The sequence below is a fragment of the Prionailurus bengalensis genome, chromosome F2 (assembly GCF_016509475.1).
Source record: "Prionailurus bengalensis isolate Pbe53 chromosome F2, Fcat_Pben_1.1_paternal_pri, whole genome shotgun sequence".
In the NCBI taxonomy this organism is placed as follows: domain Eukaryota; kingdom Metazoa; phylum Chordata; class Mammalia; order Carnivora; family Felidae; genus Prionailurus; species Prionailurus bengalensis.
Window position 1 is genome coordinate 72,516,935 of NC_057353.1, and position 22,922 is coordinate 72,539,856.

Consider the following 22,922-nt stretch of genomic DNA (forward strand, 5'->3'; position numbering starts at 1 on the left):
TTGTCGCCTGGTTCTTGCTGGGGGACCAGCACAGATGTTAAAGTCAAGCCGACCTGAGTCTGAATCCTCATCCGAGCCATGGTGTCTGGCTTCCAGGGGAGGTGCCCAACAACCGCCCCCACCCCCACCCCACCCAGCCCTGGAAAACAGCAGAAGCCAAAGGCATCTTGGCTTCTGTTCATACTAAGAGGGTAACAGAGCCACAGAGATTTATCCCTTAAGAAGACAGGCCTAACCGTTCACAGCCCCATCTGCACGGCATCTGGGACTACCTTCAAGAGGCTTCTGCTGCAAAGAATTATCCGAGGCCTCCCTCAAGGATCTGTCCCCTAAGCAGAGTCAGATTTGGGATCTTAGCCTCCTTGAACCCAAGACTGGCTGCCTTACCTCCCCTGCTTACATTTTTACTGCCCCTACCTCCTCTCAGCTACAGACCTTCCCTGGTCGATACCTGAGGATCAACAGACAGGACCTAGGCAATGTCAAGGATGGTTTATGGTTACTGACTAGCATTCAGCCTCAGGGTTCTAAACCCTTGGATGCTGTGGTCCTTAAGCCCTATGCACACTCCCTGGACCATGGCCAGGGGCCCTAGAGAAGCTGAGGAGAGAGGCCCCCGCGGGCTCTGGTTATGGCTGGGGTGGCAGAGGGGAAGCCGAGGAGGAGGAAGGCAAGTAACAGAAGCAAGCAAGAAAGATCTCACCTCTTTCTGGTGTCGCTGGAGAGGATTTTGAAAAGTGTAACAGAAAGAGTCAGCTAATGGTTCTACCAACAAAACACAGAGGGAAAAGGATGCGAAGGCCCATTACTACCCACCCACCATGACTCAGAGCTCTGCCTCCATTATATCTCCCTCAATTCTTACACAATCCCGTGATGTCAGATGATCCCCATTTTATAGACGAGGAAACTGAGGTGCAGAGAAGTCAAATACTTGGCCCGTGTCCTAACAGGCAGGTCTGTGGGACTTCAAAGCCAGTACTGGCTTTCACCATCAGGTGCGTACAGCCTCACCCCTGCAGAGGTGTCTGAGAAACAAAGGGGACGACATGAATTTCCTCTTGATCTGATGTCCTTTGGGGGGGGGGCATACACCCCCTCCTCCTTCCTCTTCAGAGACACAAACATTCACACAGCAAATAGAAATGTGGGGGGGTGGGGGTGAAGAATTATGATCCATTTGGATTTACATTCCCTTTTGGGTCCTTGTGCCCAGCAAGTGTGGGCCCCCAGATGCACATCCTGCAGCAACTCAGGTTGTTCTCGCCCTCTCTCTGGCTGGGAGCTCTTCTTCAGAGGGTTCAACGTGGAAGCATGGAGGGGGGGCCTCCTGGCCACGAGGTGTGGAAACGTGGCCAGGCACTGTGCCCAGGGTGCCAGCGCCTCCCACGGTCCACACAGCCAGTCTCAGCGGACTCATACCGGGCCGGCTCCTCCTCGCCCTTGCCGCAGGAATCCAGGCGAAGGCTGACCGCCCAGGCCCACGTCTCTCAGCGTCTGTGACTGCGCAGCCTGTGTGAGATCAGCGTGGCCTTCACTGGCTTCTTCAATTAAAAAAAAAAATTCTTGTTTTCCACTCGCATATCCAAGTTCAAATGGGGCAAGAGGTGTGAAAAGTTTCCTGAGAGCCACTGAAAAAAATCCTATGTCTGAGGTGGGAGGACTCCTGCTTCCCCATCACCAACCTCAGAGATAACACAGACAGACACACACACATACACACACACATACACTCAGAAATAACATGGACAGGGGCACCTGGGTGGCTCAGTCAGTTAAGCACCCAACTCCTGACTCCCGCTCAGGTCACGATCTCGGGGTTCGTGAGATCGAGCCCTGTGATGGGCTCAGCGCGGACAGCACGGAGCCTGCTTCAGATTCTCTGTCTCCCTCTCTCTCTGTCCCTCCCCTGTGCTTCCTGTGCATGCACTCTCTCTCTTTCTCTCAAAAATAAACAATTTTTTTTTTTTGTATTTTGAGGGTGCAGAGTAAAAACAGAGAATCCCAAGCAGGCCCCGCACCTGACATGGGGCTCAAACTCACAAACGGTGATATCATGACCTGCGTGGAAATCAACAGTTGGACCCTTAATTGACTGAGACACCCCGGTGCCCCAATAAATAAATAAGCTTGTTAAAAAACATTTAAAAAAAAAAAAAGAAAGAATGTGGACAGACCCATACATACCCACTCAAACTCCTGGGTCCACACATGATTGAGAGGCAGACAATTTGGAAACAGCCTTTTTCACTAAAGACCAGGCACTCACTATTTACACATGCCAAGCACCTAGCCTCATGGCTTCTGTGTGAGGTGTCTTGGGTGCATGTAGGATCAGGGCCGAGCTGGCCCTCGGGTCCACCAGGCCCCCTCCCGACACTTCCCTGTCTTCCTCTGGACTCTAGGGGCCTGCTCTGAACACATCACAGGGCCTCTTGGCCCTCTGGCCTCCACTTGGGTTTAGCCAATGGGATTTCTGGAAGGGAATGCAGGGAGTAGAACATGCGGGGAGGCGGTGTTCCCCTCCTCTGCAGACTCCCACCCTCTCAGATGCTGGCTGAGGGTCTTCTGCACAAGCCTCTGTGCCCACCGCTTCCCAGAGCCTTCCCCCCGCCCCTTCAGAGGCGCCTGGAGTGCCCCGCCATCCCTGGCGGCTTCCCTACCCCCCGCCCACACTTCTCCAATGAGTCCTTTATGAAACTCTGCTCGAATTATCCTATTTTGAGTGTGCCATCTGCTTCCTGCTGGGACCCGGACTGATCCGGGGAGGCAGAGTAAACAGACAATTGCAGTATAACGCACGACAATAAAAAACGATATTGTTTCCCAGCAAAGCACAAGAGCCCTGGGGTCTGACCGCTTGGGTTATGCATCCTGCTCCGCTACTTACTGTCTCTGTTCGCCTCTTGGGTCCTCCCTTCCACTTCTGAGAAGCGGGGTTCATACCAGGGCCTACCGCACAGGGCGGCCGTGAGGACTGAATGAGACGGTACGAGTAGGGCGCCTAGCACGGCATCCGGCAATTCATCAATGCTGGCAGATGCCAGCAGGGAGCCGACCGGGCAGTCCTTTCAACTTGGTAAGTGCCCAATATGCATCTGTTGAATGGCTGATGCGCTAGGAGAAACAGGTACAGGGGACACGGAAAAGCAACAGGGCAACGGTAAAGAGAGAATCAGGAGGGACGGCCTGGAGGCGGTGGTGCTGAGATGCCTCCTGGACAAGTTGGCTAGCGGGATGGCTGGCAAAGGGTGTCCCAGCAGAGGGGCCAGCAGGCACAGGGCACAGCAGGCAGACGGGCGGTGGTGCAAAGAGCTCACTGCACGAGAGTGAGGCTGCCTGCCGGGCAGGGTAAGAGCTGAGGCCAGACGGGGAGGCAGGCCCGCCCAGGCAGGCCTTGGATGTCAGGCCGAGGAGTTGGCCTCTGCCCTAAAAGCCAGGGAGAGCTTCTAAGCTGCGGGGTTTAATGCTGAGAAGGCTCAACCAGGCTCCAACAAGAGCACACAGTAGGTGCTCTGCATACCCGCTGAAGAGCAGACACATCCCAGCGGTTCTACACGGCGAGATCTATCACCTCCCGCCCTCCCTCCTTCTTATACACGTCAACAGACGCCACGCCGCCATCCAGGCAGCTTGCCAGCCAAGGTGTTCACACGTGTCCTCACCTGATCTCGTTAATACCATGGCCCACAGTGGGATCATGAAAACACATCTGGTCTCGGTCTCTAGTCGTTGGCACAGAGCCCCTAGCACCCTTGCAACCTGCAGACTGCCCGTCTTTTGTACGCTGAAGAGATGACTCGCGGGTAGGAGGCGAAACAGCTTCAGGATGATCACCAGAAAGGTCTCCAGCCCAGGACGAGGGCACGGAGACCATTCAATCGCCAATGGCCAAGGATTTAGTCAATCGTGCCTGTGTCATGAAATCTCCCTAAAAACCCCTACACTATGGGGATCAGGGAGCTTCTGGGCTGGCAAACGTATCAATGGGCTGTGAAGGCAGGGAGCCCCGAGAGGGCCTGGAAGCTCTGTGCACCCCCCAACCCCAATACCTGCCCCGATGCACACCTCTTCCATTTGGCTGTTCCTAAGTTGTATCTTTTATAATAAACTGGAAATAGTAAGGAAGTTCAGTGAGCCATTCTAGCAAATTGTAGAACCTGCTTAGGGGGCCATGGAAACTCCCAAATTTACAGCCCGTCAGTCAGAAGTCGCCCTGGGGCTTGCTGCTGGCATCTGAAGCGGGGGCAGTCTTGTGGGACTGAGCCCTCAATTGGTGGGGCCTGGGCTAAACCCAGGTGGCTAGCGTCAGAACTGAATGGAGTTGGGGGACGCGCAGTTGGTATTGGAGAACTGGAAAGCCGCCCGGGGTCAGGAGTGGGAGAAAAAAGAAGTCACTCTCATACTCTACACTTCATGGCATGCGTTGGACATTCCTCCCCGCCTTGCAGCTGTAAGGCCGTCCCCGGTCCCACTGCCAGACTGGCAAAGGAGGACAGCACTCTCTGGGCTGCTCTGTCCTCACTGACTCAGCTGCTGATTCAACTGTCCCTCCGGGTGTGGCAGCCGGAGGCACCCGGAACCGGCCTGACACCACGCCCCAGGCCTGGCAACCAGCCTTGCCCCTTGTCCTCTGGCTCAGAAGTCCAGAAGCTGGAGAAGACCAGCCAGGAAGCCCACTCCCCTGCCACCCACCCCCCCCCCCATGGCCGTCACCAGTGATGTGCTGGAGAGACGATTCCTCTCCTCCTGTCAAACACCTATGTGTTGGGCACCCCAGGTCTCAGGCTGGATTACCCCACGATCAGAGCCCAACACGAAGACTGAAAGAAAATGCACCCAGGCAGATGAATGGGGAGATAAGATGAGGAAGGGAAGAGAGCCAGTATGGGTACGTTAAAGAGCAGGTTATCACCATGGGCAACAACGTCCGATCCCATGGAGACTTCTGGGAAAGGCCACAGAACTTCAGAGCTGTGTGCGTGCGGGGCAAGGGAACTGGAGCATTTATTCCCCAACTCTTGTCCTTCATGGGCTGAGGGTTGCTCCCAGAGAGTTAATGCTGAGCACTTCTGGAATGCAGAGGGAGCCTCAAAAGGCACAGTCCTGGGCGCTCAGCACATGGGAACCCATGGGTGCCAAGGAGATCCAAACAGAGCACCAACGCTGTTCCTGAGGATTCCACGCCTGGAAAAGGACCACTGACCAGATACAGTCAGTCCTCAAAGAGGGATGAGGACAGGTCAAGAGGTAATCAGAGTCCAGGCGGGTAGAAGCAATGGCTGAGGGTGCTTGTAGGGTACAGCTGTTCAACAGAAATACACGAAAAAAAAGAAATACAGTACAGCACAGGCCATGCGTATAATTTTAGATTTTTGATCACGACGTTACAAGTCAAAAGGGATGAAATTCATTTCTTTAAAGTTTATTTATTTTGAGAGAGAGAGAGAGGGAAAGGGAGAATCTCAAGCAGGCTCTGCATGGTCAGTGCAGAGCCCAGCGCAGGGCTTGAACTCATGAACCGTGAGATCATGGCCTGAGGCAACATCAAGAGTCAGATGCTTAACCCACTGAGCCACCCAGGCGCCCTGAGGTGAAATTCGTTTTCATAATAAACATTACTTAACCCAACACGTCCAAAATATTATTTTAACATGTAATCAATAGAAAAATTATTAATGACACAGTTGATATTCTTTTTTTTTTTTCATTCAGAGTCTCTGAAAGCCGGCCTATCTTATAGGCAAGGGACGTCTCAATTCTGTTCAACCACAATTCAAGTGCTGGGCAGCCCCACGCGGCTAGCGGCTACCATATTGATGGCGCAGGGTTCCATGAGGATCGCGGACCCAAGGTCAGACAAGGAGCTGCAACAATGCCTTCCCAAAGCACTTAGGATAAAATCTAAGCCCCTTACGTGGTCTCAACGCCTTACCTGAGCCAGCCCCTGCCCATCTCCATGACCTGACTTTTCAAACCTTCCTCCTCCTTTCCCACACTGCAGCCTTGTGTCCGGTGGTCACTCTTGGAATGTGCCACTCTAAGGGTCTCTCACCTGCTGTCCCCTCACTTGGACGTTCCCGGACCCAGACCTCTTCCTCTTCGCTTCTTTCCATCCTTCGTGCCACACTCCACAGCCTCCCTCCTCCCACCCTGCTCCCCGATCGCTGATTTTCTTACATTATACGCCACCAGAAATTAACTTCTTCATTAATGTTATTTATTGACTTTATTGTCTCTCCCGCTACCTACTGAATCCCCAGTCGCTAGAGCAATGTCTGGCAAAGGAGAAGATGCTTAATTTAAATACTTGTGGAATACGTGAACGAATAGCCCTCAGATAGAGGAAGGACCAAAGTGATTCTGACGTAGCCACTGTGATTTATTTCCTTTTGCATTCCCAGGACACGCTGCTACCACCCCCCAGAGCTTGTTCCCAAATAGAAAAGCAGTGACAGGGGAGAGGGACTGGGGGCGGGCCGTGGTGGTGGCTGCTATGGCCAGGGGGCACTTTGCTGAAGAGCAGGGTCTTGGGGACTGAAATGGGAGTGTGCAGGGGTGGCATGGCATCCCCGGCAGAGGGAACAGCATGTGCAAAGGTGCAGAGGCACGGAGGAGCATGTTGTATGTGGTCAATACACATTAACTCTCACCTTCTCTGTTGCCATCCCCCTTCACAAAACAAGGGTTAGCAAGGCTTTTTACTCAGTCTTCCCCTGGGAATAACATGCCACCCCTAGCCTGGTGCCCACTCCATCCTTGCCCAACCTGGCTGATAGGCTGCTGTCTCCTCCGGCCTCTCCCTTGAGGGTCTCCCTGAGCTCCTGCCACCAGGAGGACCCCTTTCTGGCCAGTAGCACGGGCCTGTTGCCAGTGAGCCTGAGACCCACACCCGTATCACTGACTGCTTTTGGGAAAGGGACACTCTCTTCACGATACACAAGAAGCCAGGAGGCTGTGAGCCCTGAATCACTAGGGTCCAACAGGAATAAAGCCTGCCTGTGGATTTCGAAGCCAGAAAGGGGCGCAGAACCAAGAAGACCTACTATGTGCCGGGTACTGTGCTAACTGCTTTCATGGACTGGCTCACTGAATCCTCACTGCAGGAGGAAACTGAGGCTCACAGGGGCTAGTGGCTTGCCCAAGGTCACATAGCAAGGAGGCATCAGGAGGGTCTCTTATTAACGGTTACGTATAAATCACAGTAAGATGAAGGGAGCAAGTCAGACAACCTTAATGGTGTCCCTGGATCCAACAGTGCCTGAAGCCAGCCCCAGCTGTGGGCTTTTCTTTCTGTTCCACAGCTTATGACTGAAAGATGTCCAACTGTACAGAACACTCCTGCCAGAGAGGTAGAAGGACTTACCCGGAGGATCTCCCCATCAGTCTGGGGACCACAGAAGGACCCAGGTCCCCTGGCTCCTCTCCAGGACTGGCCACCTGCCCTGCTTATGGCTTCCTGTGAAGACTGCCCTCTGTGTACCGGTCAAACTCATCTGAACTTTCATTTGAACTCCTGGCAAGGGGGAGCCAGAGCCCTCTAAGATTACACGTGCTCCTTCCATCAGTTGCTTTATCCCCAAATAAGATCATGGCGTTCAATCCAAGAGCGATCCAAGACCCAAACCAGATAGATGGGACACCCCAAGGTGAAATGGAATGACCTCGAGTTACCAGCAGGAAAGGCCTTCCCTGACTAAAAGAAACACACGTGCCTAAGACCTGCTAGAAGGAAGGGGTGATCACAACTGTCAGGGCCAACATCAAAGCTGTCAGTGTTGCTATGTAATTTACGACCCGGTCTGCAGACAACCCTTCATCCCCTGTGATAATTGTCACCTTCCCTCTCCTGCTACTCAGAGAGCCCCACTGCTGGGCAGAGGCGGGAAAGCGGGACGATGGGAGTCAGAAGATGTGGGCTTCAGGGAGGGTGGAGCATGGGGGAATTCGGGCAAGACATCTTCTCACATGTCACATCCCTCAGTGGCTCCCCAGTGCCCAGTCACCCATTCACTCAACAAACTTACTAAGCGCCCACTCTGTGCTAGGCACTATGACTCTACAGACAGTGGTAAGTAAAACTGTGATGCCCCACCCTCGTGGCAGTTATAACCCTAGTGAGAAAGACTGACATGAATAAAAGCCAGATGGTCATATACACTCCCCGCCCCCCGACACACACACACACACACACACACACACACACACACACACACACACAAAGAACATGGGGAGTCGCACAGGAGGTGCACCGTGACAAAGCTAGCAAGGTTGGAAGAAGGTGTCAGGTAAGGCTTCCCCAGGGAAGAGCCCTTTGAGCTGGGACTTGGATGAGCAAGAACTCACTAGAAAAAGGGGGAAGAAGGGAAGGGCGCCCCGGGGGGGTCTCCTTGCCAAGGGCGGCATCTGGGAAGGTCCCAGGAATGGAGAAAATAGAGGTCTGGAGGGAACCAACAGAACCCGAGTCTGGCTGGAGGGCAGACAAAGAGAGGTGAGCACAGAGATGTGGTGCAGCAGGGGCAGGCCCCCCTAGGGAGCGGGGCGAGGGTGGGCAAAGGTTTACACTTATCTGAGGACAAGGGAACCACAGGCAGGGGCCTCCACAGTGTCACCGCCCTGGCTCCTGACCCTCGGATCCACCTCTCAACCCATCAAACTCCGGCCTGCCGGGTGGAGGATGCTCTCGCGGAAAGAGTACAAGATCTGCGGGGCTGCTGTGCCAGACGCCAGGGGCAGAGACCCAGACCCACATTTCAGAAGAGACTGGTGGTCAAAGGCGGGGCTCAAGGTCTGAACTCTGCCTGTGATCCGATGGGATGAGCTGCACAAAGGAGGTTAGAGGAGAGGATGGGGAACACAAGGCTGACTCTCAGCGCACACAAATAATGGCCTGGAGGGATCCCCGAGGTGAGCCAGACGTTGCTGTGCTGGAGGGTCATTGGAAAGAGCCAAAGCAGGGGCGCCTGGGCGGCCCAGTCGGTTAAACATCCCACTTCGGCTCAGGTCAGGATCTCACAGCTCGTGGGTTCGAGCCCCGCGTCGGGCTCTGTGCTGACAGCTTGGAGCCTGGAGCCTGCTTCGGACTCTGGGTCTCCCTCTCTCTGCCCCTCCCTGCTCATACTCTATCTCTCTCTCTCAAAAATAAACATTAAAAAAAATAAATTAAACAAACAAACAATAAATAAAAGAGCCAAAGCAGAACAGAGCAGACTCCTGCACACCCCTCTAAGGAAGCCGGCCAGAACTCACTGGCTCTCTCCATCTCCATTTAACTTGGTTAGTGATGTGGGCACTTCTGTGTTTGCCTCCCTGGGACCCAGTACCCCCTTCTTATGATGACTGTACTCCAAGTTTCCCTCGGGGAAGCCGCCCCTTCCCTGTTCCCATGGTGCTGACTGTACACCCCTCCCCCAGCTCTGGATGGTCAGGTGAGGTGGACACACGACCCAAGTTGGACCAATGGGAATCGATTCAGAGATTTTGCTAGAACTTCTGGGAAGAAAAGCTCTATTTACTGGGGTTGTTAGGCTAGCGACTGTAGGCCAGCTCCCGGAAACTGCAGCATGCAGAACTCAAGGAGGAAGCCAGCACAGGAGAACGCACTGCTGGGATGTAAGGGAGGCAGGGTGACATTCAGTGGTGATGCGGGGGGGGGAAAAGAAAAACCAAACCTTTGAAGCCAACCATTTCTGGGGCCAGGTTTTAGCCCTGACATCCTCTCTCAATGTGAGCAAGTAAATCCCTTTACTGTGTCAGCCGGTCTGAATTGGGTCCCTGTCACCCAAAACCAAGATGATAGCTATAGATTCCCTTGTGATCGAAGGCACGGCCTGCCTGCGCCCCATTACTGGGCTTGGGTAGGATGGAGCGGGCACGAGGGAATCCGGACAGCCGCCACGCCTGCCGCCACGCCTGCCACGGGTCTGAGTCCAGGGCCTGGCACACGGAGGACACACAACCACAGGTCCAAACTTGGCAGAATTACCTGCGAAAAACCCATCGCCAATCTCCTCTCCTGACCAACCTTGCCATTTGGACACTTCTGACCGCTGGACCTCCCCCCGGGAGAAGCAGCTAGAAGTAGACTCACCCGGGCCACGGTCTGTGGCTCGGGCATCTAAGAGTCAATCATCCTGCAGCTGATGAAACGGCAGCAGTGATGAAGCGCACGGTGGGGCTCACGGTTCCTCCAGCCAGTCGTGTTAATAACCGGTCTGCAGGAACTGGCATGCCTCCGCCCGAGGTTCTGCCGCTGGGCCAAAAACACTAACTCCACACTTCGCCCAAGCCTGGCGAGCACGTTTCCACTTTGCAAGCTACGGTGCGTTCTTGCTGTGCGGATCAATTTTCAGGAAAACCTGTGTTGTTTATGAGCACCAAACCCCAAATATTTGCAGAGAAGCCCTTTTGGGAGTTTCTGGCACTCTGGGAACCCACACAAAGTGTTACCTATCTTTTTTTTTTTTTTTTAATGGAGAAAATTGTTCTCTATTCATATCTGCAAAATGCATTAGCTCCTAGCTTCCTTTTAAACCAAAACCGAATCACTTGAGCATCCAAGGTTGCTGCTTTCTCTAAGATGATCTTTGTTAAGTTGTAACATTATGGATGACCCGGGAAAGAAAAAAATGTGCAAATAGAGACCAAGGTCCGTACAAAAGGCCGGGTCCCATCCAATTCTCGATCACTGTATACACATACGAAGACCACCTCAGCTGTGAAAGGGTTCTTCAAGTAACAAGCCTAGAAATGGCATTTTATGTTGATGATCAAGCTTACGGGCCATTGATATGATTTCACCAATTTGTATTTACTGAACATCTACTATGTGCCAGGCTCTATGCCAGGCACTGGGATAACATTAGTGGATGAGCAGCCATCACCACTGTCTGCTGGGAGCTGGTGGTCTTGGTGAGGGGCGGGGCAGACACACACAAGTAAACAAATGATTCCAGATTGTTACAGTGCTAGAAGAAAACATGCAGGGTGCAGCCAGAGGGAATGCACTGGTGAGGAAAGATCTGAGGAAGTAGCATTTAAGCTGAGACTCTAGGACAAGACTTGTCACTCTTACAAAGAGCAGGGGTTTGGGGGCCAGGAGGTGCAGGGAGAGTGGTCCTAGAGGCAGAGAAACAGCGCGAGGCAGAGTCCTGAGACAGCCAGTGCTCGCAGCCTCTGACAACTGAATGCTGTTGAGGAAATGGGAGCCTTTGTGGGCCATGGTAACGAAACTGGATTTCATTTTAGGTAAAACGGGCAGGGGGCATCGGGGCCACTGATGGGTGTTAAGCCAGGGCAAAGCATGATCCCACGCAGGAGCGGTGGAAAGAATAACCCATGTTGGCCAGCTTAATCTTGAGGTGCCTGCTAGACTTCCAAATGGAGATATTATCAGGTGTTAGGGATAATCAAGTCTGGAACCCAGAGGAGAGGCTCAGCGGACACAGAGTTTGGAAGTATATAATTAGTCAGCACACACAGGGTCTCCAAAAACACCGTGAGGTCGGTTGGAGCCAGGGATGCCCCGCTGAGAGGCTGCGAAAAGGGGCAGGGTCCCAAGAAGAAATTCAAACGGGCTTGGTGCCATGCAAGTCCAAAGAAAACAGAGTTTTTAGAGGGAGGGAGTGGCCAGCTGGGGCAAATGCCTCCCGGGAGCTGAGCCGACCCGCAGAGCAATTCTGAAGCTTTGAGACTCGAGGAGGGGTCTCCTCTTAAACAGCTTTCCTGAGGACCTAGGGATGATATAGGGACATAGCGAATGGTAGACATTCCAGGCTCCGGGGCCAGACTCCCTGTAACTGACCTCCACCTCTGCCATTTCACAGCAGCATGTCCTCAGCCAACTTCCCAAACCTCCACGAGTGTCAGCCGGTCTTTACAACAGAAATAACGGTATCTGCCTCACATGGCTGTTGTGGGATTAAATGAGCTAATAAGTAGCAAGTGCTTAAGAGAGTAAATCGCCTGGCTCATGTTAAATGTTCAGTGTCAGCTATTGTTATTGCTGTTATTGTTGTTATACTAATGAGTGGTAAGTGCCAACTGCTGGGCTTTGCATGCACAGTTGATCCTGGAACAACACGGGTTTGAACTGTGTGGGTTTTTTTCCGACGAATGCTGTACAGCACTGTAAACGCATTTTCTCTTCCTTATGATTTTCTTCAACATTTTTTTCTCCAGCTTACTTGACTGTAAGAATACATGTAACATACCAAATACATACTAACCAACGATTTATGTCAGCAGTAAGGCTTCTGGCTAACAGTAGGCTATTAGTAGTTAAGCTGTGGGGAGAGTCATGACGGAGGAGTCAGCGCCTCGAACCCCTGTACTGTTCACGGGTCAGCCGGACACCTGGGTGGCTCAGTAAGTTAAGCATCTGACTTTGGCTCAGGTCATGATCTCACGATCTGTAAGTCTGAGTCCCCCATGGCGTGAGCTCGAGTCCCGCTTCAGGTGAGCCCCACTTCTCTCTCTCTCTCTCTCTCTCTGCCCCTTCGCTCACTTGTACCCTCTCTCTCTCAAAAAAAAGAAGGGGGGGGTCAACTATAGTCACTTATGTGGCAGATATCGTTATACCCACTTTGCAGACGGAGAAACTTGCCTAGGACCACCCAGTAAAGTTCTGAGGGTGTCACTGGCATTCACATACAGGTCAGACTCAGTGCTCATAACCACTGCTCTGCAATTCCTCCTGGGATGCCAAGATGTTAATGTCCAGGGCAAGGAAGGAAATGGCCCACTCGTGTATCAATTGTGTGCTATGGGCTGAATGTTTGTGTCCCCCCAGATTCATATGCTCAGACCCTAACCGCCAGCAGGCAGGACCTCTGGGAGGTGATTAGGTCATAAGGGTGGAGCCCTGATGATTGGCATTTGTGTCCTTATCAAAGGGACCCCAGACAGCATGTGAGGACACAGCGGAAAGACAGTCAGTCATTGTGAGCCAGGGGGTGGGCTCTCACTGGGCTTGGAATCTGCCAGCGCCTTGATCTTGCACTTCCCAGCCGCCATAAGCGTGAAAAATAAACTTTTGTTGTGGAAGCCCCTCAGTCTGCGGTAGCCTGAACTAAACATTGTGTTTCTTCCACTTGTGTTTCCGGGGGACCTACTGGTTTTAAACTGGTTCTGGGTGGCGCCTGGGTGGCTCAGTTGGTTAAGCACCTGACTCTTGGTTTCAGCTCAGGTCATGATCTCACGGTTTCGTGGGTTCGAGCCCCGTGTCGGGCTCTGAGCTGACAGTGCAGAGCCTGCCTGGGATTCTCTCTCCGCCTTCCCCCCACTCGCCCGGTCTCTGTCTCTCTCAAAATAAATAAGTAAGTAAAACTTTTAAAAAATTGGTTCTGGCATGCATATGGCTATTGGAAAACCCAATCCTACCCTGCATCTCCCAGAGTCGCAGATTCATGAAGAGGTGAGGCTGTGCTGGACAAGAAGCCTCCTCGGGGAGGTTGGGGGGGGGGCATGGTCCCCCATGTGCACGGAGCTCCAGCTTGCGGCCCTGCCTGTGCCACAGCGGCTCTGCTCCCATCTGGTTTATACACTAAGCCCTCTCTTAGCATGCACACGAAGAAAATATTCTGCGGATACAAAAGTTTCAAAACTGCAAGACTCGTCTTTTCTCAGGCTGCACCTGCATCAGAATCACCTGTGGTGGTTGCTTAACATGCGGAGTGTTTGGCCTCACTACAAACTGAAGGAATCAGAAACAGCAGAGGGAGTTTGCTCTTTAACCGGATCCCCAGGTAATGCACGTGCTTGTTCGTTTGAGAACCACGTGAGAATCTCCATTACTGTGCGGTCCAGCACACTAGCCGCTAGCCACTTACGGCTAATTTCAATTTCAATTTCAATTCATTAAGACTAATTAAACTTTGGGGGCACCTGGCTGGCTCAGTCTGTTAAGCGTCCGACTCTTGATTTTGGCTCTGGTCATGATCTCCTGGTTCTTGCGATGGAGACTGAGCCCGAGCCCCGAGTGGGGGGGGGGGGGGGGCGCGTTGTGTCGACATTGCAGAGCCTGCTTGGGATTGTCTGTCTCCCTCTCTCTCTGCCCCTTCCCTGCTTGAGCACATGCTTGTGCATTCTCTCTCTCTCTCTCTCAAAATAAATAAACTTAAAAAAAAAAAAAAGGTTAAGTAAACTTTAAAAATGCCATTTCTCAGTTGCACTAAGCACATTTTAAGTGCTCAACAGTCCCATGTGGCTAATGGACACCACACAGAACATCCATCATTATAGAAAGTTCTGCTGAACAGCCCAAACACCTAGACCCCTAAATCCACTTGAATAATGTACCTCACGTGTTTTGCACCAAGCCACTAAATTCAGTCATCATTTCCTACCATTTTTAACTATAGTCAAGGCTTCATATGCTACCTAAGGAAACAGTATTATACCTTCCGTATTGGCCAGAAATGACCTGCCATCTATCTATTTCCCCCGACACACTCCGAGAGCCTCGAAGGCGAGAATCATGCATGTATTATTTAGGAGTGTATACTCAGTGCCTAGAGCATAAATAAATGCTTGGGAATTGCTTAATTGGCCCGCATAACATGAATGAAATATGAAGCTGACAGTGATTTGTCCTTGCTAAAAGCACTCACCAGCAAATCCATTAGGATGACTATTACAAAAACAGAAAATAACAAATGTAGGCGAGGATGTGGAGAAATCAGAATCCTTGTGCACCGTTGGGGGGAATCTAAAATGGTGCAGCCGCTACGGAAGATGGTAGGGGGGTTCCTCAAAAAAGAAAAGAAAAGAAAAGACAAAGAAACATAAAAATACCGTATGATCGAGCAGCTCTACTTCTGGGTATATACCCAAAAAGACCGGAAAGCAGGGTCTTGAGGTGATATTTGTGCACCTATATTTACAGCTGCATTATTCACAATAGTCAAGAGATGGAAGCAATCTACGTGCCCATCAGTGGAAGAATGGAGAAGCAAACTGTGGTACGTCCGTAACGACGGGATATCAGCCAACCTTAAAAAGGACGCAAATTCTGACGTGTGCTACGACATGGATGAATCTTGAAGACACTGTGGTAAGATAAGCCAGTCACAAAAAGACCAATGCTATATGACTCCCCTTTTATGGGGCACCTGGAGTCGTCCAATTCATGAAGAGAGAAAACAGACTGGTTGGCTGCCAGGGGCTAGAGCAACGGGGACGTGAGGAATTGTTAATGGGGACAGAGGTTCAGTTTTGCAAGATGAGAAAAGTTCTGGAGATGCATAGTGGTGATGGTTGCCCAAAAACATGAATATATTTAATACCACTTAAAAAAATCATTAAGATGGTAAATTTTAGGTCATGTGTATGTATTTCAGCACAATTAAAACTGCTTTAAATGAGTAAATAATACATTTATGTGTGTGTGTGTGTGTGTGTGTGTGTGTGTGTGTGTGTATTAAAGCATTTATCAACACCAACGAGAAGAAACATATCAGCCCCATGGCTTAGAGACAATGTCTTTGGAAGAACCCTGATTCACAATCTACGCAATGTGCCACAGGCAAATGCTGGAGGCAGAGGGAGGGAGACGCAAAGATGAGACAGAGAGGCATTGTCAAAAGCCTGACCTGGAACCACACCTCCACAGAGGGAGCTTCTGTGACAATCCCAGGGCGAAAGGGAGCCTCTGGGTTCCCTTGACTTACTCTACCACTCAGAATCCTTGCCAACAGCACTGCACCAAGCTGACCAACAGAATTCCTGGGAAGGCTTCACCCTGGGAGGTTCTGATTCTATACATCTGGGGAGCTTTATCTTTACAGGGTTGTGCAGGGGAGCCAGGGTTGGGAGCCCCATTCTGTAGAACTTGTATCATCCTTATATCATGCTGTATCTCTTAATGCACCCGCTGTTCCCATCTTCCCATCTGGTTTGCAAACTTCTCGAGGGGAGTGATTGTGCCTTATCTCAATCCTGAGCATCAAAATCACCCGTGGAACTTTTTTTAAGACTGCAGATGCCTGGGGTCTACCACACATCTATTAAGTCGGCATCCCCAAGCATCTGTATTCTTTTAAAAACCCTCGAAAGGGATTCTGATCACACCCCTAGACAGAGACCTACCGCACTGTGGGCTAAGAGTGCTTGACACAGGGTCTGCTCCCCATTTGCTGAGTGATAGGACGCAGCCCCTTTGACTAAGTATCTGAAAGAGACAATGCGTGCGTTTCATCTGTGTTACTGATTCTAAATATTTTACTAAGAACATTTTGCACAGGATTTAAACCAAATGATAAATAAAAGACAACAATTAGCAGTTGGTGGGCACCTAATACGTGCCAGGGGCCCATCACGTGCTTCCTGTGTATTGTCCCACTTAATCCTCAGTCCTAGGTCAGGAAGGTACTGTGACCTGTCTCCATCTTACAGATGAGAAAACCGAAGCACAGAGAAATTAACTCACTGCCTCAAAAAATTAAACTTTTTAAAAAATAATTATTTCCTTTAAAAAAAATTTTTAATGTTGTTTATTTTGAGAGAGACAGAGACAGAGAGAGAGACAGAGCAGGGGAGAGGGAGAGAGAGAGGGAGACAGAGAAACCCAGCAGGCTCTGTGCTGTCAGCACAAAGCCCAACGTGGGGCCCAAACTCACAAACCAAAAAATCATGTCCTGAGCTGAAATCAAGAGTCAGACGCTTAATGGACCGAGCCACCCAGGTGCCCTAAAACTTAACTTTTTTTTTTTTATGTAACATTTAGATTACAAACATTTCATAACTTTAGAAAAGTGATCATAATCTTTTTTAATGACTACATTGTTTTTCAGTATTTTACCCTAATTTTTTTTTTATCATTTTGTTCTAATTTGTTGAATCCTCCTTGTAGGGCAGGCTTTTATCTTGTTTACAACTGTTTACCATTTTAAATGCACATCTTCGTGCTGGGGTGGAGGCGGGGATATTTTCTGTATTTCCAAAAGGCTTTCCTCAGGAAAGATTTACGCGGAAATGTTCAGACGGTGAGTGGCATTAAATAGTGAACCAAAGGGGGCGCCTGGGTGGCTCAGTCAGTTAAGCTCCTGACTCTTGATTTCTGCTCAGGTCAAGATCTCACAGCTTATAAGTTTGAGTCCTGAGTCAGGCTCTGCACTGACAGTGTGGAGCCTGCTTGAGATTTTCTCTTTCTCTTTCTCTCACTCTTTCTCTTTTTCTCTTTCTCTTTCTCTCTCTGCCCCTTTCCTACTTGAGCTCTTTCTCTCTCTCAAAATACATAAATAAACATGAAAAAAAAATTTTTTTTTGAAAAAAATTTTTTTAATAAGTAAGTACTGAACAAAAGTCTCCATCGAGGGGAATGTGAGAATGAGCTGGGCAAGCCGTCTCTCCTGGATGGGCCATATTCCTTGGCACAGTCCTCACCAATGAGCACCAAATAGCTACGATGGGCCAGGTGCTCTTGTGAACGCTTTATAGATCCGATCCCCCCTGGTCCTCACAAGACCCGTAGGGTGAGGTACAGACAGGCTGCCTGAAACAGAGAAAGGTGAACAAATGCACCCAGGTTCACAAAACCAGCAAGAGCTGAACCAGGATAGGAGGCCACAGTTCTAACCACCAAGCCAGGCCTTCCGGTCAAGGCAGGCGTCCCCATGACACCCTCAATCAACCACCCCAAGAAACAAAAACAAATGACAGTGGCGGGAAAGAGCCCCGCCCATCACTCAGACCACAGCAGACTCTCTCTGTAAGTGCTCCATGAAAATGTCCGCTTCACTTCCCTGGCACAAAATCCAGAATCGCTCGCTCAGAGCCACAGTCTCTGACCTCGAGGGTGCGTACCTTCTAGATGCAGAGAGAAAGTGAAGGAAGGAAGGGGAAGATGATCACACTCACTCCAGAGGCTCTGGTAGGGGCTTTGCATCATTGTACATAGTTGAGATATGCTGAATTGTGTACCCCACCCCCCCTCCAAATGTTGATGTCCTGGAGCCTGTATCCATGAATGTGAGTTTACTTAAAAACTCGGTCTTTGCAGATGCAATTAAGACATAAATTAAGATGAGGTCACACCTGAGTAGGGCAGGCCCTTATTCCAAGGTGACCAGTGTCCATAAATTTCTTTCTTTCTTCTTTTTTTTTTTTGCAACACAATAAACTTCTCTTGTCTTAATCACCTAGTTTGGAGTATGTTGTTAGAGCAGCCCTAGAGATGAATTCAACACTGCCTGGCCTTCCAGCTCTAGCAAGACAGAAGCGGTATCTTGTTCATCTCGGGGTCCCAGGAACTGGAGCCAACTCCCTGGCACGTAGTAGGGTGCTGACAATGTGTTTGAGTGAGCAAGTGAAGAAACTAATAAAGTACAAACGCGGTCGGAGAAGGAACTGTATCTTTAATCTTGACAAGAGACCAGAGCAAATTAGGTGCTCAATAAACATTGCAGAATGAATTTTTTTTAAGTGAATGAATGAGAAGCTCAGGGAGGCTTTCCAGGGGATCTTATTCGCCTGTTTCCCAGGGATTCAGCAGGGGGCCTGGCACATAGTAGCTGCTTAATATATTTGAACCGGGGTGGGGGGTGAAGAGAGGGAGGGAGACCATCAAGATCAGAAACACAATTTCCCAAACCCTCATCCAGGTGAAACCTCCTTCCCTTTTAGGTATCTAACCAAGGAATGGCCAATGCCGTGCAATAACCCAGTGACTTGTAAGCAGCCTCAATGATACTGAAAGGGCTTTCACAGTGGAACTCAAATGCGGTTTTTCCAAAACACATTTTTTTTTCTTTCACATCCAGAAATCGTAAGGCTTTCCAACCCTCCCAACAATGTTAGAAATGCAGCTCAGAGTTGAGAGGTCAACGCTTCTGCGTTCAGCCCGAGGGACACATTTCCCGTCCATGCACAGCCTTCATTCCTGACCCCTGCCCTGTGGCCAAAAAGGGACATCAACCAGGCTCAGGGAAATTCAATTTGGGTTGACAGCTGGCAGCATGATAACAACGGGGCATCTGCCTTGACCCTTTGGAGAAGCAAAGGCAGGCGGGGGTGGGGGAGGTCACGAAGGTTTCTCTGGGGCTTGGTAAACCTCCTAACGGAGGGTCTCAAGTTTCGGCTGGTTACTTTCCACATCCGGAGGAAAACCCTGATTTCTACTGCTGGCTCAGAATTCAGTTCTGCTTCCAACTGCTCTCCTGGTGGTATGTGGGGTGAGAAAAAGGAACCACGTTACTCTTCACTCCCCCGGACCTGAGCTTTCCCAGGAGTGGCAATAACACCGTGGCGAGGTGCGATTTCAGCCATTCATTCACACATGCGTTCACATTAATAACCCACCAGACCAAGTATGAGGTCGCTGGACTTAGGCCTCAATGCATGTAGAGAATCTCTGCTCCTGTGGGATCCCCGTTCTTGTCTCCTGAACTCCCAGCTCCGACTCTCGTCTGCTCCACGGACACCAAGTGTAGCATAGCAATCGTCAGAGTGACAAACACAAAAAAGCAGAGCTGACCCCTTCTCAGTGGTGGTTAACAGGCAAGGGAGGAACCAGCTTTCTGTTACCGGATGTCGCCCTCACGTGATCGGCTCCCCCCCAGATGCTGGATCTCTCCCGCCTGTCGGAGGAGGCGGTTGAGGGGGACACCTATGTTATCTTAGCAGACACAGACCCTGTGTGTGGCTGGACTAGTTTGCACGCCCTCCTGTGGCCCCAGGGGGGTCGCACGCGGAGCCTAACCCTGGGGCAGTTGATCTGTATGGCATTTAGCCCTTTGCTTTGCTTCTGAACAGAAAGCCCCACGAGAACTGGCCATGCCTGCTGCTTGCTCCTTCATATCCCCAAGCGCTCTGGCCCAGGCCCCCAGCACCTAGATAATAAGCAGTGGAGCCGCACATCATACAAAAGAGTCAACACACGAACAAAAAGAAACAAAGGTAGCAGCTTAAAGAGAGCCAACCAGGCAGGTGTGGGTTTCGCTCACGCTCTGTGTGCCCCATGATGTGCTTCTATTGAAGTATAACATAAATACATATAATTATTTGTGTCACAGGGGCGCCTGGGTGGCTCCATCGGTTAAGCGTCCGACTCTTGGTTTCGGCTCAGGTCACGATCCCACGGTTCATGGGTTCAGGCCCTGCATTGGGCTCTGCACTGACAGCACAGAGCCTGCTTGGGATTCTCTCTCTCCGTCCTCCTCTGTCCCTCCCCTGCTCTCTCTCTAAAATAAACAATCACATTAAAAAAAATTTTTTTTTTCATTACCTGTGTCATAGGTGTGCCATCGAAGGAATTTTTACACCTGTGTCACCAGCACCCAAGGCGGGGGAAACGGAACATCCGCGGAACCTCAGGAGCAGGCCTCGGGCTCCCTTCCCGCCGCTACCCTCACCACCCGGGGGTAAGCCGCGCCCCTGCCAGCTGCAGGACACCTCCTGAGTTACCTATCCTTGCTGACTCTTTGCTTCACGTTGGGAAAACGAGGCTTGCCGCGCTGTGTTTCGAACGTGGGTGCGGTCCCTGGCCAACCACAGAGGTACAGCGCTAACGCTCGTGGAAGTAGTGATGGCCACAGTACCAGCAGCAGCCAGGGCAGCAGAAGTAACAGGAGAGGGAGTCAGGACAGGGGGTTGCAACAGTAGGAGCAGCAGGATCAGTGACTGTGAAAGCAGTGGTGGTAACAGGAGAGGAGTAATGGCGGTAACAGAAGCCGTAGTGTGAACAGCAGAAGCGACAGGAGCAGGAATAGCTAACGCTTCGACAGCAATTACGAACGTTCCAGGCACTGTTCCAAGTGCTCTACCTTAACTCCTCTAACGCTCGAAGCCACCCTTATAAAGATGCACAAAGTATCATTTCACTGAAGCCCTGAAAGGTTAAGTGGCTTTCCCAAGGTCACGTTAACTACAGATCCAGGGATCCATGGATCCAGGGTTCAAACACCAGCAATCTGGCCACAGAGCCTCTCCTCTTTCTTTCTCTGTCTCTTTCACACTTCCTTCTTTCCTTCCTTCCTTCCTTCTACTTATTTATTTATTTAGTGAGTGAGTGAGTGAGCAGGGGCGGGGCAGAGAGAGAGAGGGAGACAGAGAATCCCAAGCAGGCTCCGCACTGTCAGTGCAGAACCCGACGAGGGGCTCGAACTCACAAACCGGGAGATCGTGACCTGAGCCGAAATCAAGAGTCAGACCCTTAACCGACTGAGCCACCCAGGCGCCCCCGAGCCTCTCCTCTGAAAAGCAATCTTTCCGTAACTCTTTGCTTGGCAAAGAAAGGTTTGTCCTCCAAGGTTCTCTTCTTTGTGTACAAGGAGCAACTCTCCATTTTGGCAAGCACGTGGTCTCGTAGAATAAAGACCACATTTCCCAGCCTTCCTTGCAGCTGTGCAGAGCCTAAATTCCAGCCAACAGAATATAAGCAGAAGCAGCAGATGCATTACCCAGAAGCATCCTTAAATGGAGACAGCCTGCCTTTCTTCTTCTCTTGCCTTCTTCCTGCTGACAGATATGATGTCCTGAGCAGCAGCAGCTACAATGGACCATGAGGTGACTTGGGAATGAAGGCCCACATGGCAGAGAAAAAAGAGCAAATGCCCGGCTGTCGCGCAGATTGCCATAGCAGCTCTGCACGTCTTGTGTCTGAACTTTCAGGTAAGGGAGAGATATACCTAATATCTTCTTTAAGCCAATGTTCATTTAGATTTTACAGGATTCATAGCAAAACCTAATCCTCAATAATCCTTGCAATTATAATTAATATCACCTGAAAAGACCCCTGCAAAACTATCACTTTTGTGTTGGACTCTTGACTTAAAAACAAAACAAAATGAAACATGACTTTGTGTATCCCCCCCAACAGATAAACTGTGAACATAAGCATACAAAGCCTCATTGACCCTGGAAGGTAGGAACAGTTCCTTGTCAATTCATGTTGGGGTCACACTGAAGCCCCTCAGGTTGGTCTCCCTGCCTCCAGTCTCTCTCATCTGTTCAGGACACTTTTGCTTGTCTTATACTTAAAAACTATTTTTATCCTAAAAATTGAAATAATTACGACGCTCTGTATGTGCCTCCTGTACGCAAATCACGTTATTGTCTAGTTTTTTCTAACCTGCGTGCAAAAATATAAAACATAAATATGATGATTTCCCTTTCAGAGATGAAAGAAACAGAGAAGGTCAGTGATTTGCCTGAGGTCACACAGCAAGTTGGTGGCAAAGCCAGAATTCCACCACTCCCTCCAGCACCCATGCTCTTTCCACCACACCAAGCTGGTTTCTGGGAAACACCAGTCACAGCAGACCCATCCTGCGTCACGTGACCCTGGCAACTTTAAGATTCTCAGACTCCATGACTCCTCTCTGCCTCTTCTTGTCCACTCTAATTTTTTATCATCCTTTAACACAGACTTCCACCCACTGAGGCCAGATGCCTCGGATTCCATCACATGCCCCTACACCAGGCCTCAGTATTTCCAGCTGCAAAATGGGGCAAATCATACCTCCACCAAGAGGCAACATGGCAGAGAGGAAAAAGGCAGGAGACCCGGAATCAGGAAAAATGGACTTCAAATCCAGCTGGGCACATTCTTTACCTGTAAAATGAATGTAGCAATTCCTACCTGGTGGGATTACTGGGTGGACTGAACGATGTTTCTAAGAGTCGCTCGGCTGAAAATAGCACCTATCCCTGACAAGTGTCATCCTTGTTACTATTCCTGACTTCATCCGGTACCACCACCCTGACATTTCCTTCTGCACAAAGGACACAGGTGATGTGGCAGCAAGCACTCTGAAAAGCCTACCGCCTTACAAACGCCACACATTTGTTTGCCACTAACATTCACACCCACCGCGTCTCTGTCAGATTCTCGTCTGCAGTTTGATCAAATTTCGCATTTCAACCCCCGCCCCAAGAATCCCTCCACATCTCCCAGGCTGTGCGCTCTAGACAGGATGGGCTGAGGC

General features: G+C 50.5%; 1 protein-coding gene across 4 annotated transcripts in view; it reads right to left on the bottom strand.

Moving 5' to 3' along the window:
• The window catches only part of ASAP1 (ArfGAP with SH3 domain, ankyrin repeat and PH domain 1), a 343,719-nt gene that overhangs the window by 285,284 nt on the left and 35,513 nt on the right, over nucleotides 1-22,922 (bottom strand). The gene's annotated exons all lie outside the window — the stretch shown is intronic.